The following is a 14235-nucleotide window of genomic DNA, read 5'->3' on the forward strand; positions in this document are numbered from 1 at the left end:
TGCCAGTCTGAAAGGGAGATGTGGCCAGTGTAATTGAAGCTGGGTTTTGCTGGCTATGCCAGGGGCGAGGCAGAGAATCAGCCTGCTTTAGTCCTTGCTTAAACCACAAGAGTTCTTCATCTTGAACATGGCACCAATGAATTGCAAGTTTTAAGAGACAGAGCTCTAACAACTTTCACACACAATGTAATAAATATTGTGCGTGTGTGTATGTGTGTGTGTGTGTGTGTGTGTGTGTGTGTGTGTGTGTTTGTGTGTATGTGTGTGGTGTTTTGTGTGTGTGCTGTTGTAATTGCCTGTTTGTGTGCATGTGTGGGCTAGAGATCAAATTCAAGTATCTCCTGCTATCATTCTCCACCCTGCTTTTGAGACAGGGTCTTTCACTGAACCTAGAGTTTGCTGTTTCAGTGATACCAGCTGGCCACTGAGCCCCTGGGATCCACCTGTCTTTACCCAGTGGGTGCCAGTGCTGGGGTTCCAGGAATATGCTGCCATTCCTGGCTTTTTACATGGGTACTCAGGATCTAAACTCGGGTCCTCGTGCTTGTACAACAAGCCCTTTACACACCAAGCCATCTCCCCAGCCCACGGTAATTATCTTTAGCTTTCTTAAAGTGCAGAAGGTTACATTGCAAAGTGGAGCGGACACGGCCTGGAATAGAACTGATGTCCACTCTTCTGACCTTAGCTCTGTTTATTCAGCCAGAACTTGAGGTTCTTTGTAACACTGACCTCTGCTCAGTGTGCTCAAATCCCTTAGAGCACTTTGTTCCACGCCCAGCACACCATAGCTACACTGGATGTAACACTCTCTCAACTTCTTCATTCTTTATTACCAGTTATTGAAGTAGATCATAACAGTGGCCAGATCCCCAGCACTTTGCATGTATTAGTTCATTTAATCTCTGCCCTAGGATATTCTACTCCACCCAAGCTTCACAGAAGATGAAGCTGGGCTGAGACTGGAGTTGGGTGAGCATCGTTATTTCTTTTCTAAAAACAAAATAATAATACAGTATTCGCTACATTGCAGAGGTGTTCACTGGTAACTGATTGGTGAATATCCATATCTAAAGAGGCTTTGGGAATGCAAGCAAGAAGATATGACCCAGGGTTCTCAGACTCTCAATCTGTCCCCTTTCCCGGCAGTGTTCTATTATCTCTTCACATGTCCTTGAATGTTGTGGGCAAGCATTGGAGGATAGTTACTCCTTCTGGAAGTTCATACAAAAGCACTGACACAGACAGACCCATGTTCTGTGGCCCTATTAAAATAAAATATTTGTGGCTGGGTAAATGGCTCAGAAGTTAAAAGTGCTTGCTACACAACCCTGACTGATCTGAGTTCTGATCCCTAGAAACCAAGGAAAAAAACATACACAGTAGCACAGGAGTCGGGGATCCCCATTTCTATTGGAAATGGGAGGCAGAGACATGAGAATCCAAAGCCCCATGGGCATCTGGGCTAGCTTATGCAGCTGTGAAGACAGCCTATCTCAAACTAGGTGGAAAGAGAGGACCCACATGTGAGGCTGTCCTCACCTCCACACTGGCATATACCTGCACTCATACACATGAACATGCAGATACATACAAGCACCAAATAGACTGAAATGAAAGAATTTTTCTAGAACATATAAGTGTCGCTCCCATTAAGGCCATCTAAGAAAGCCACAGACTAAGAAATGGTCATGGACAATGTCATGATAGAGTCCTTTTCTATGGAATTGTTTTTAAAATAATCAATACATTCCCAGGTTGAAGATTAATGAAACACATACACGCAGGAGCACATGTGCACATGTACCCATGCATACACCACATACACACACACACACACACACACACATATGCAGGGCACACATATATGCATATATATGCACTTACATGCCAGGCTGGTATAATGTTTAATCTCAATTGTCACCTTGATGAGATCTCAAATCACCTGGAGACGGCTAGGCATGGCTGTGGGGGATTCTCTTGATTGTGTTAAAGGAGGTGGGAAGGCCTTCCCATAGCTAGTGGTACCATTTCCCTACCTGAGATCCTGGACTGCATAAATAAAGGAAGCTAGCTGAGCAGCAGCAAACATCCATAATTCTGTTGGCAGTCATCATAGATGTGATAAGACTTGCTGCCTTCACCTCCTTACCGTGACGGCCTTCATCTTGAACTGTGAGCCAGACTAGGCCCCTTCTCCTTTAACTTGCTTTTGTTAGGGTATTTTATCATAACAGCAGGAAAAGAAACCAAGACAGCTGGTTTTACCTCATTAGGTTTAAGCCTCTTTTCTCTCTGAACCTGAGATCTGAGTAATTCATAGCGCAATTGGATTTTATACGTTGTTTATGTTGATTCTGATTACAGAATAAATGACTACCTGAAATATATTTTTGAAAATCTAATGAAAAAACAGGCATCAATCAAGAGCATCTATGGAAAAAGACTTTAAACATCTATACTTAGAAATACATGTGGTATTTAGGAGTAGATCTAAAAAGACTTATGTAATGTGTTTTAATCAAATCTTGAAGAGAAATTGACCAATAAATCAAATCTTGCAAAGAAATTGACCAATAAATCAAATTTGGAATGAAAGTGACAGATAAATCAAGGCTAAAAAAGAAAACAGCCTGTATATCAAGCCATGATATGTTTATTAGAGCAACTGATTGTATTAAAGCAGATGATTGCATTTTTGGTGTGTGTGTGTGAACCTTTTTCTTTGTTAAGCCCAAGTATTAAGAAAGCATTTAGGAAGAGAAAAAAAATCTAATATTGTATAAGTTTTTGAATCTTCTATCTCTGGGTCTCTCTCTTTCACTGTTTCTTCTTTCTCTCTCCCTTAAACACACAAACACACACATACACATACACCATTTTAAACCAGAATGTATGATGTGGTTATGATGGAAGAGATAGGGGAGGGGGCTGCTTGTAGACACGCACAATCCCAGACTCACTTTCATGTCATTTCTGGGATTCTGAAAATATATGTAGCTTCCCTTGTAAAGCATTCTTGTAACACAGGCCTTTTAGTCTCCAGCCCTAGAACTTTCTTAACTTCTCACGGGGAATCCAGATAAATTAACATCACAAAAGAGCTAGCTTCAATAGGCCTCAACATGAACAGTGCAGGATTTTCCACAGAGGTATGAACAAATGTATTTTTTTAAGATCAACTATACCACATGTATGCATGTGTGTCTAAACTTGGATTCACTCATGGATTTAGCATAAACATTAGCTAAATATTGAGATGAACCTTTAATGAGCTTGTGATATGTGTATGTAGCTGAATGAATGTGTGTAATGTGCATAAAGGCTACATGTGCAGGCTATATGTAAAGGAATGTGTATGTGTAGGGCTGCATGGATGTATAAAGAGTAAATGGGCGTATGTCTTTGGGAGCAGAGATGCCGGCTATGATCCCTGCGTCTCCTGTTTTCACTTATAATGCTGGACACAGTGATTGCAGAAAGAACTTTCCAAGAAGCCTCTTCTTCTTCACCTGTATCATGTCACTACATTACCTACAGGATCAGAAATTCCCCACGGAAACACGATTAACATTTTCTACATTTCTCTTTGCAGACATGTACTTGTGGCACTTGTCAATTTCAATGTCCCAATAAATGGTCACCATATTTAGATTCCTCTGTATGCGATGTGAAGTTTGTGGTTATGCCCCAGAAATCCATCCTACCTAGCTGCCATAATTCCAGCAATAGCAGCAGGTAGTCAGTTGCTGGTGGCGACTCTTTGGGTGCCTTTTCTCTCTGATCTACACACAAGCACCTGTGGCAAGTACCGGAGACATTTTCTCCACCTCACAGAAAGGGAAAGTGAGGCAGAAAATGAAAGTAATTTGTCCTAGGTCCCTCAGCATCCGGTGAACACAAAATATAATGTCTGAAGTGTGTGCTTCACTGTGCCCCTTCCCATGTCCAGTAGTACCATACACTGTTTGCTAAACCTTGACCACGTTGGTATAAATCTTCACAGAAGGCGCTAAATTACTTACCTTGTTCTTGAGCAGAGGATACTGTACCTGAAGCCATTCATGAAATAAAGGAGAAAATTGACAGCCAGCTCCACCCTTCTAAGAACTACATCCAATGCCCAAAGCCCTGATTTAAGTCAAGTGACTTGTCGTAAGACTCTCACCATCTTGTGTGAACTTCAATCATTTTAATTTGTTGACATTCACGTAAGCATAGACTGATTTAAGCACTGAGAACCATTGTACTGGCTGGTTTTGTGTGTTGACTCGACACAAGCTAGGGTCATCAGAGAGGAAGGAGCCTCAGTTGAGGAAATGCCTCCATGAGGTCCAGCTGTAAGGCATTTTCTCAATTAGTGATCAATGCAGGAGGGCCCCGCCCACGGTGGGTGATGCCATCCCTGGGCTGGTAGTCCTGGGTCCTATAAGAAAGGAGGCTGAGCAAGCCTGGGAAAGCAAGTCAGTAAGTTTCACCATTTCATGGCCTTTGCATCAGCACCGGCCTCCAGGACTCTGGACTGAGTTCTTGTTCTGACTTCCTTCAGTGATGAACAGCAACATGGAAGCATATGCCAAATAAACCCTTTCCTCCCCAACTTGCTTTATGGTTATGGTGTTCCATCACAGCAATAGAAATCCCAAGACAACCATCTTATTATTTTTTTAAAAAATGTTTTAAGCATGCTGAAACCTCCTGGCCTCTCTTTCATTCCTTGCTACTCCACTCCTGATAGGAAAAGGCGTACATCAGGGTGCCTGACTAGAAAGCTCATTCCTTAAGCATAGTTCCAGGAGTAAGTCAAAACAGTTTTCTCAGTGATTCTGATGTTCATTAGGATTCAAAATGTGATGCGTTATTTTGTAATATGAACAAAGAATTATGCACATAAAAATAGGATTTGTTAAATGCTGGTGAGGATGTGGGGAAAGAACTCATAAACTCCTGGTGGGGCTTTTATTTTGAACAGTCACCATGTAAATGAAAACAGACTTTACTAAAAACTGCAACTATCACGTGACCTGATGATTAAATCAGCATACTGGAGAGACACTTTCACATCTCTGTACATGCCGCAGTAGTCACAATAACAAGACTAACCTAAATGTCCAGTCCATTAACAGCTGAACATGACCAAGGTTGGAATATACGCAATGAAACTTCATTCAATCATTAAGAAATCTTGATATCCACAGGGAATGGAAGGAACTGGACTTCATTGAGAAAAATAAAGCCAGATTCATACAGACCAAAGGAGAAATAGAATTTTTTTATTTAATAAACAGGGTCCCATTGTACACCCCACCCTAATCATGGACTCATGTTGCTCCGGCTTCCACAGCTGGAGTGCTAGGGTTATAGGTATCTGTCACAACACCTGGCTCAATTATACATCTTTGTCCTTTAGCCAGTATGTAGGTTTGAACGAGAAATGTCTTCCATATGCTCATGTATTGGAACACTTTGTCCCCACTTGGTGATGCTGTCCTGGGAGATTATAGAGACTCTAGGAGGTGGAGTCTCATGGATAAAGTATGTCACTGGGGGCAGGATTTGGGAAATGCCTTTCTGCATTTCCAGTTCACTTTCTGCTCCCAGTATATGGAGGGAGATGTGATCTCATAGCTTTGTGCTCCTTACCCACTTTGCGACCATGCCTCCTCTTCATGGTGGACTTTTATGCCTTTAGAACAAAAAGCCAAAATAAATGCTTTCTTCCTTAAATTGCCTTTGGTTATAGTGTTTTATCACAGCAACTAAGTAACTAACACAGCCAATGAGATTAAGTTTTAGTATACAATTTCCTTAACCATTTCATGATAATAACATTCACACCAACTTCAATTATTTTTCCCAATGGAATGGTATTTTTATTTTGTATTATTCATTTTTAATTGAGAAATGAAAATCCCATGTATTTGTAGGGTATAACATAATGTTGTGATATATATTTGCATTATGAAATGGCTGAACAAAGCTAATGAATACTGATCTTACCTTACATGATTATCATTGGATTCTGTAGACAATACTTAAAATTAATTCCAGGAAAATTTCAAGTATGTAATACATTGCTTTTAACTGGAGATACCATGTTAGATGGTTGAGTTTTGGGGCATGTTCCTTCTGTCTTACTAGGACTTTGTGTCTTTGACCAATGTCTTCCCCACTCCCCTACCCCCAACCCTCCAGCCCTTGTGCCTATCACTCTGTTCTCTGCTTCCTCTTGGCTTACTGCTCCATTGTCCCCTGCTTAAAATTCTAGATGCCCATATGTTGTTATTTTGCCCAGGGGCATCTCAAATAAGAACAAAACAAAATGCTCCAAATCTGTGTTCCTCACCTACCCTCCCGTGATAGATAACCTTGATTATGAACTTGATGGAATTTAGAATAGCCTAAGAGACAAAGCTCTCAGCCCTGTGAGGGAGTTTCTAGACTGGGTTCAGTGAGAGAAGACCCTTCCCCACTGTGGTAGTTTGAATGAAAATGGCCCACATATCCTCATAGGGAGTGGCCTTATTTGAGAGGATTAGGACCCATAGACTTGTTGGAGTAAGTGTGACCTTATTGAAGGAAGTATGTCACTGTGGGTGAGCTTTGAGGTTTCAGAAGCTCAAGCCAGACCCAGTGCCTCACTTGGTTTTCCTCCCACCTGCCGATCCAGATGCAGATCTCTTGACTCCTTCTCTAACACATGTCTGCCAGGTCCCACTATGATGATAATGGACTAAACCTCTGAACCTGTAAGCCACCCCCAATTAAATATTTTCCTTTCTAAGAGTTGCTGTGATCTGTAGTGTCTCTTCACAGCAATAGGACACTAACTGTGAGTGGCATCATGTCATGACCTGGGATTCCAAATTGAGCAAAATGGAGGAAGTTACCTGAGCATTCACATTTTTCTTTCTCTGCTTCCTGGTGTATACAACATGACCAGCTGCCTCATGCTCCTGCACCATGTATCCCATGCCACAATGGACCATGTACACAGGTCTTCTCAAGTTCAATGTGTTAGCTGATGAAGTCCAAAGCTGTCCTGGCATTTTGGTAGTTTTTATAATGCCCATTCTGTTCTTTCTCCTGCCAGTTTGCTTTTCCGCTTCCTCCTGTCATTTAAGGGTGGAATTTAAAGCCTTAGAGGGAAGACTAGGAAAACATCTCTTTAATATTCTCAAAGTTTTGAAGGAAAGCAAACAGAAGGCATGCATGCTAAGTAGCCCCTTGGGGAGCAGTGCAGGACTGTGGCCTGATCTGAGGGAGCCAGAGGTCCCTGGCCTAAGACGGTTTGAATCTGTACAGAACAAAGGGCCTTTGTGAGGCCCATCTCTGCCAGGGCAGGATACAAAAACTACTGTGAGAGCATCAGCCCCCAGTGTTGGAGGTTAGCACCTCATTCTGTGGTCTCATGTCAGCTATTTTAAAAGACACAATAGCTATAATATTAACAAACATAAATGCAAATATAACTAATATACAATATTAATGCATGGAATGAAATAGGATTCTAGTCATTTTTCTTTACTATTGATGTTGACTTCTTTTCATTGAAAAACAAAATAATGGACTATCACTGAGGAAAATAGACTCAAAATGTCTTATTGTCTAAATAGGGACTCTCTGATGGAACTTTCTTTGTGGTAGAATATTCTAGATCTGTGCTGCTCAATGCAGACACTTCCAAGTCTCTGAAGGTTCAGCACCTGAAATACAGTTAATATAAGAGAGGAACTAAATACCAACTTGTATATTATTTTAATGGATTTAAAATTTGATACCCATATTCAGTTAGCTCCAGCTAGATTAAGTACAACCACTTTAAACAGTGCTTTTTTTTTTCCTCAAGATTTATTGGTGCCTGTGTGTGCTCTTCTCTTCTTCATCTACTTTTTTGTTTTGTTTTCACTACTGGGGATTGAACTTAGAACATTACACACGTTGTTAGGCAATGGCTTTACATCTGACCTGTATTTCCAGCCTGCAATGTCTACTTCTCAAGAGTTAACTTATAAACTTTGTTCATCTTTTAGTTCTATGCTCTTGGCTCACTTTCTTGATACAGAGAAAAATGGGGCCTGGAAATTACTCATCTATAAACCTAGCACTGGAATATGACCAAAATGGAACATTGTATAGTATAGTCAAGCTGTAAAATATTCCTGCGTGGCTATCTTTTTTTCCTTGCATAAAGGAAACTATAACAAAATGTATATGTATATAGACCAGAGGGTGTCCATCTTAAGAACATCCAAACGTTTTCTGATCATCATTTCGTATTAGCCTTAAGCATTTATGTAAGATGCACAAAGCCGTCAGTGGCAATATCATTTCCCTCCTGGACATGAGAAAAGCCAGACTCGGGAAGGTGTCTCAAGAGCGCCACATCACCTACATGTTACAGGACTAGAGTTGGACCCCAGTTCTTGATGGCTCCAAACTCTGTTCATTCTCCACCTTGCCTGCCTTTAAGATACTGGAGGATAATGCTTTAGAGGCAGGTGTTCCTGGGCAGGGTCAAACTCTGCCTTTCATCCTTTCAAGTGCCTGGGAATAGTCTGTGTATGTTATAGAGATTCATGATATCAGCCCTTGAAAAACTGTCTAGAGAAATACAAAGTGTACATGGTTTTAGTCTTTAAAAAACTAAACATTTCACTGACTTTTATTGTTTCTGTAGCTGAGAAAGTGATGGGGTAGGAAACACAACCCAATGGACACACACAGAATACAGCCATACCACTCAGTGGCAGAGTCTCTTGCCTATCACAAGGCAGGATTGCCTGGCTTGGAACATACTGGCCGCCTAGAGACTTCCTTATTAGAAACCAGCTACCTTGAAACTCCTTTGTTCAAATCTATCTCGATGTACTTGCTGTCGTCCCCGAAGATTGACCAAGGCCACCCAAAGGGGAAGGAAGCTCACCCCTCCCAGCCCAGGAAGCCCTGTTTGCCGCCAGAGCATAGGCCCCAGAAAGTCTGTGCTTGCAAGATCTTTCAGGCAGGGACAGCTTTGCTAAGGTCATCAGATCTGCTTCTATATGTGAGCATGGTTGGGGTTGGAGGGGAAGGAAGAACAGTCCCCCCTTCTCTGGATGCTTCCCTTTGTTATCCAGGGCCTTGAGAGGTCTGTGTGGGTGGGGAGGGATGGCTTGGAATCTCGTCTCTGGCCTGGTGCCTGGGGCCCCCAACAACCGATTTGCTTGGGAGGCACCAGGCTGGAAGCTGGCCTTGACCCTATCTAATCCCAGTGGCAGGCACTCACTCGCCATGCAGCCAGTTCCAAAAATAGCATGCACTAGGGGGCCTCAGAGGCACCAGTGGCATCTAGGGTGGTGGCCTTCAGGCCCCAGAACCACCTTCCTGTTTGCTTTTGCTTCTCCTCATCCTTCCCTGCTGCCATTTGCTCCTCCCTCTTCAGGGCCATATCTGTGCAGTTTGCTCCCCAGAGTCCAGTGTTCTATGTCCCTGGTCATTTCCGGGTCCATTCCTGCTGGAGGAGTTTGTCACCTATGACTGCAGTGCCTGGAGACAGGAGTAGCAACATGAATCAGCCTAGCTTACTCCCCAAGCCACACCTCCTCTTTAACCCCTTTAAACCCAGGCAGCTAAGCTCACACCAGGGACACCAGTAGAAAGGTCTGGATCAGGGTCTCACTTTTCACCAGCTCTGTGATCTCGTATACATCACCTCATGCTCCATGCCTCAGTTTCTTCCTCCTTCAAAGGAGAACAACCCTCGTGTAAAAATCATGTACAGTGAGTCTCAACCTGGGGAACCTGGCAGACTCCTCAGCTCTCTGTATGATCCCTCCACTTAACAAGGAGTAAATGCAGGCACACAGCTTAGGAGAGAGTTCTTGAGACAATGAGAGAGAACCATTCAAGTTATGATGATTGACCCCAGATCTGGAATGGATCAGGTGGGTAAATGCCTTCGAGCTGCTGGGCTGGTGAAAGAAGTTAGCAGCTGGTGATAGGAAAATAAAAGTGTAGCAATGGTAGAAGTAATGGTGGCCATGATAGTGGGGGTATGGTAGGAGTTTAGCACCAATGGTAATGGTAAGGATGTCTTGGACGATAATAATAATAGCAACAACAGCAACACTATTGTTGGTAATACAGTGCTAAAGGTGAGTAGTGAGGGTAGCCACAGTAACGGCAGTACTAGAGAGCCTTGACCATGCTCTGTGGTAGGTGCTGCTTGACCCTTTCAGGGACCGTTTCTCTTCCTTCTCCATCTTATTTGATCTTCAAAAGACCACGCCTCCACCTCAGCGGTATCCACTGAGAAGCAGACATCCCTTCAGCAGCTCTCTGTGAGTTCGTGGTGGGCAATAGGCACCTGGGGAAGGTAAGCAGGATATAATGCCATCAGGAGAAGGGGTGACCTAATTATCCATGCATGCTTCTCAGAAGTTGGCTGGTGAGTCTTTGGTGTAGAAGATGGCTTTGCATTCGGAGCAGTGATGGTACCTCCAGGCTGGGTGGCTGACAGATTGCGGTCAGGGTGGTCAGGTTGGTCAGGTTCTCACAAGCTGTTGGTAGCCAAGGAAGCCAGGGTTTAGATTCTCCAAGACAGTGGAGCTACAGCATACTGAAATCTCCCTGTGGTCTACAAGTGAGTGGGATGATGAGATGGTGGCCAGCTTCTACTCAGTTTCTCTGCACCAGTTACCTTTATGTTACTGTGATCAAATATCCCATACAAGTAACTTAAAGGAGAAAAGCCTTATTTTGGCTCATGGTTCCTGGTAGAGTCTTCCATGGTGGGGAAAGCACAGCATCAGGAACAGTCTATAACCTTAGTGGCAGGAGCAGGAGGCAGCTGGTCAAAGCAGCTGGTTACATTATAGCAGCTGATCACGAAGAAGGCAGCTTGACCTGAAATGAAAGCACAGGGGGACTGTAACTTCCAAGGTTTGCCTTCAGCGATCATCTCTATAGCTATTCCTTCTACCCATTGAGGGTCCTAACAGTGCCACGAGCCGAGGACCAAGTGTTCAAACACACAAGTCTGGATTGGGGACACATTTTCCATTCCGGTCACAGCAAGCTCCCTCTGTCACCGACAGTCTGGTTGTCCCACCTTATTCCCAGTCAGCCTCTTGTGGTGGTCTGGTGCTGTGAGAGCTTTCTGAAGATGGCTTGCCATTCAATCTGAGCCTGCAGGATCTCAGGTTCCATCTTTAACCTCTTATGATGGGAGCTTCTCCCAGCAATAAGGTCCAGTACATTCTCATCTCATCCTGTCTGCTTAGAATGATACTTTTAGGAATCAGGAGAAGGTTCAGTGGTTAAGTACTAGCTGGGTAAACATGTAAGCTGGAGTTCAGATCCCTAGAGCCCCCACAAATGCTGAGTGGACATGCAGCCCACCTGTAATGCCAGCCTTGGAGGGCGGAGAGAGGCAATCTCCAGAACAAGTTAACTAACAAGATCAGCCATATTGGTGAGCTCTGGCTTTGACTGAAATACCCTGCCTCACTGAATGATGTGGACATTGACTTTGGTCCTCATGTGCATGCACATTCATATGCACACACACACAAGCATGTATATTCACACACATGCAATCTATAAATACTATAATCTAATTCTTAGTGGTGGATAAGAGAGAAACATAAAGCCATTCATAATCAGAAACATAGCCTTGCTTCCCTTAGTGACTGTTACTAAGATCCACTTTCCACATGCTAGAGAGGGCCCCACATGACTGTGATCATGTGGTAGGCATAGTTACAACAATTGTATTTATCACCAAGTATTAAACTGTGTGTGATTAGCTAGGGCGAGAATATGCTTAAACATTAAAAGACTGCTGGATTATACTTTATAAGTGAAACAATTGACCTTCAGATTGTTACTGGTATTCAGATTGTATTCATGTTTTCTGTCACAGCTATATCTCTACTGGACCTCTTTACACTTGAATCTGAGTCTTTGGTTACTCCTTCTGTTTGAGTTCTGATGTATTCAATTCCTTACAACAATGTAATTTAAAAACTCAACACATGAAAGAAAATGGCTGTGATGATATTTTATTTGTATGTTAATAAATAAAGTTTGCCTGGAGATCAGAGGACATAGATAGCCAGCCATAAACAAGTCAGGTGGTGGTAGCACACACCCTTAATCCGATCACATGGCAGGCAGAGTCTCTGTGCATTCAAGGACACAGCCAAAGGTGGCGACACACGCCTTTAATCCCAGTACCAACCATAGAGACCTGGAGGTCTGTACAGACAGGCAGTGAGGAGGAAATGAGGTGGTTGGGCTAAGAGCCAATGAAAAGGCAGAACAGCAAGGCAATAAAGGTGTAGGTTAGACAGGAAAAAGCTGGTTCTCTTAGGAAGCTATGGTGGCGTGTTGAGCTAAGGTTAGCTGGTGACTCTCACAATTTCTCTCATCTCTATGGCTGGCTTTGCAAAAATATTGAATTAGTTTATCTTATGACAAATTCTATACAAGACAATCATTTCACCATGTTTAGCTTATCAGAATTATTCATTTCATATAACTTGGGGAGTCAAGTGAAGTGGCATCTTACTGTTTTATATCTTTATTTACTGCTAAACACAATGAATATAACTTTATCTACGGTTATTTTCATCCTCCCTTTTATGGATACTTTATTCTTTTCTTTTTCTTTCTTTTGTTTTTGTTTTTCGAGACAGGGTTTCTCTGTGTAGTTTTGCGCCTTTCCTGGAACTCACTTTGTAGACCAGGCTGGCCTCGAACTCACAGAGATCCGCCTGCCTCTGCCTCCTGAGTGCTGGGATTAAAGGCGTGTGCCACTACCACCCGGCTGGACACTTCATTCTTTTCCCTCTTACTTCACTATTTAAAAATCCAGGATGCTTGATGATGTCCAAGAGCTCTTTATATAGACTGCATTTACACTGTGTTCCAATCATAACAAAATAGCCTCCATGTTCGTCTCTTACATTTTGACTCTACTTATATCTTTACATGTGTACTATTTAGTTTGATAATGGAGTGTATTTGAGTGAAATATTTTTCTCTGTGTACTGTACTTAGAATGTTTTTCCCAATGCATACATTAATTCTTCGTCCATACTATCTCCACTTAAATTATTTTTTAAATTACATTTTTTTTTTGGTTTAGTGGGGATGGGCCATGCCAAGGAGAACATGTAGAGTGAGGGGACAAGTTTGGGGAGTTGGTTTTCTCCTTCTACCACGTGGGTTCTGGCATTGAACTCAGGTCACCAGGCTTGGTGGCAAGTTTTTACACACACAGAGCCCATCTCACTAGCCTGAAATTATTTTTATATACAGCTTCTAAATCTTCAATACATTTCTAATTTACTTTCTTACACAGTATTAGAAGCTAGTTTGATTTTTAAAATGAATAAATTTTCTAAGAACTCTGTTCTAAAAGCCTGCCTTTTTTCTGTGGTTGTGATGAATCTTTATTTTGCCCTAGCTTTACACACACACACACACACACACACACACACACACACACACACACACACACCTGTTTTAAGCATACCTCACTTCGTTGGTGTATTTGTTGATTCTTGTAGTAATACATAATGCTGTAGCTGCAGCTTTATGAACACTTTTTGTATCTGCTAAAGCAACTGTCTGAACTTTTGCTTTCCCAGTTAATAGGAAGGGGATGAAGTAGCTCAGTTGGTAGAGTGCTTACTCCGCATGCATGAAGGCCTGGGTTCGATCCCCAGTACCATATAAAGAGGGTGTGGTAGTGCTTGTCTGCAATCAAAGTACTTCCTGGAGTCGGGAAGTTAGGAGTTCAAGGTCATCACTGATTACATAGTAAATTCAAGGTTAGCTTGAGATACAGGAGACCCTGTTTCACAAAATCCACAGGTAAGCAGGTAGGTAGATAGATAAACTGTAGATAGGTAAATAGAAGATAGATAGGTAGGTAGATGATAGATACATAAATAAATATTTATTAGACAGATTTATAGATGGCAAATAAACAGATTGATGATGAACAGACATCATCAGTAAATATAGATGATAGATGATACACAGAATGGAGATAAATAAACAGGTAGACAGGCAGACAGAAGGATAGCTGATACATGGACAGATTTTTGTTTTTCTTTTCTCAATATGGTTTGCAGAAGAGAATGCACATTTGGCAGCTAAAATGACAGGATGTAAATTCAGTTTGTGAACTGGAGGACTGAGACCCTGACTGCTCATCTGTGAAATGGGGTGAAAAGGTATATCCCT

Source organism: Peromyscus eremicus, chromosome 5, assembly GCF_949786415.1.
Source record: "Peromyscus eremicus chromosome 5, PerEre_H2_v1, whole genome shotgun sequence".
Classification (NCBI taxonomy): domain Eukaryota; kingdom Metazoa; phylum Chordata; class Mammalia; order Rodentia; family Cricetidae; genus Peromyscus; species Peromyscus eremicus.